The 1227-nt window shown below is 48.3% G+C and overlaps 1 non-coding gene across 1 annotated transcript; it reads left to right on the forward strand.

Moving 5' to 3' along the window:
• The first annotated feature begins 610 nt into the window (after positions 1 to 610).
• On the forward strand, positions 611 to 684 carry TRNAN-GUU. Its single transcript has one exon. It is a non-coding gene; the product is annotated as a tRNA-Asn (tRNA).
• Positions 685 to 1227: the final 543 nt, after the last annotated feature.

The raw sequence follows: 1227 nt of genomic DNA on the forward strand, positions 1-1227 counted from the left end.
GGCAGATTTAGCAATGAACTACAACGCACTGGAACTGAGGAATGTTCCTGTAGCTTTTTTTCCCTGATGTTTCTTTCCAGTAACAAAATGTTAGTGTGAAATCATTGTACTGTATTTAGTACAAAACAAATAGGGATTTCATCTGTGCATTTAGTAATTCCTGAATATAAAAATAAAGCAGCCAAATAAATAAAATTCAGATGACCTTGGGAATACTACACAAGTAAATCACAAGAGATTAGCGAACGAAGCACTGGGCAAATTGTTTGAAACAAAGAGAAAGTTTCTACGCTCACAAGATGAAAGCTTTGATTTTCTCATAAAAGAAAACTAAGAAGAAATAGTTATTGTCCTGAAATACAACGTTCCAAATGGGAGTTGGCGGGGGGAAGCAACAGTATTTTAATACATTTTGCAATCTGCAATGCTGCTTGATTTTGTTGTATAATTTTTCGATATGCTTAAAAGGGGGAAAATAGAATTAAAAGGGTTGGAAACGTGAAGTAAAACATCTTGGTTCTGATAGTACCAATCAGAAAGCAGAAACAGCCACACACTGCCTTTATTATTCTTCATAAAGGCTGAGGCAGAAGGGGCACGCGACAAGGGAGTCTCTGTGGCGCAATCGGTTAGCGCGTTCGGCTGTTAACCGAAAGGTTGGTGGTTCGAGCCCACCCAGGGACGCGCTCTTGTTTTAGAAGCTGGTCGCGGAAAGTTTTGCAGAAATCGAGTTCAGGCCTCCGGGCTAAGCTGGGGTGGATTTCCAGGGACCAAGCAGAGACACCACCGACCCTTACACCGCGCGGCCAGCCGGCGAGCCCTTCGCTTTCGGCCCGTGCAGAGCGGCCTCCTGTCCCTCGCTGTCTTCTCCTGGCTGCAGGTGAGCGCGGCTAGCCCTTGACCGGGGTCGTCACAGCGGTCTAGGCCTCGCCAGGGTGCCGGAGCGGGGCCGCGCGGGCCCGTTTGCCGTGCGCACCCGCCCTTCTAGCTCTGCGCGTCCCCGGAGGCCCGCGCGTACACTGGGAACGCGGCCCGGGCTGGTCTCGCTTGGCTTCGTGACGCCTGAAATGTAACGGGGCCACCGAAATGCATGCATTTCAACAGTGTCAAGTTCAAGCTGCAAACTGAAAACTCTTACATTTTGTTGAAGCATGGACGCCCTTTTGTCTGTTCCCTGTCAGCGTAAACATCTCCGTTTGCGACTTAAACATTAATTGTTCCTGGTAT

This window comes from Nomascus leucogenys, chromosome 9 (genome assembly GCF_006542625.1).
Source record: "Nomascus leucogenys isolate Asia chromosome 9, Asia_NLE_v1, whole genome shotgun sequence".
NCBI classification, from domain to species: Eukaryota; Metazoa; Chordata; class Mammalia; order Primates; family Hylobatidae; genus Nomascus; species Nomascus leucogenys.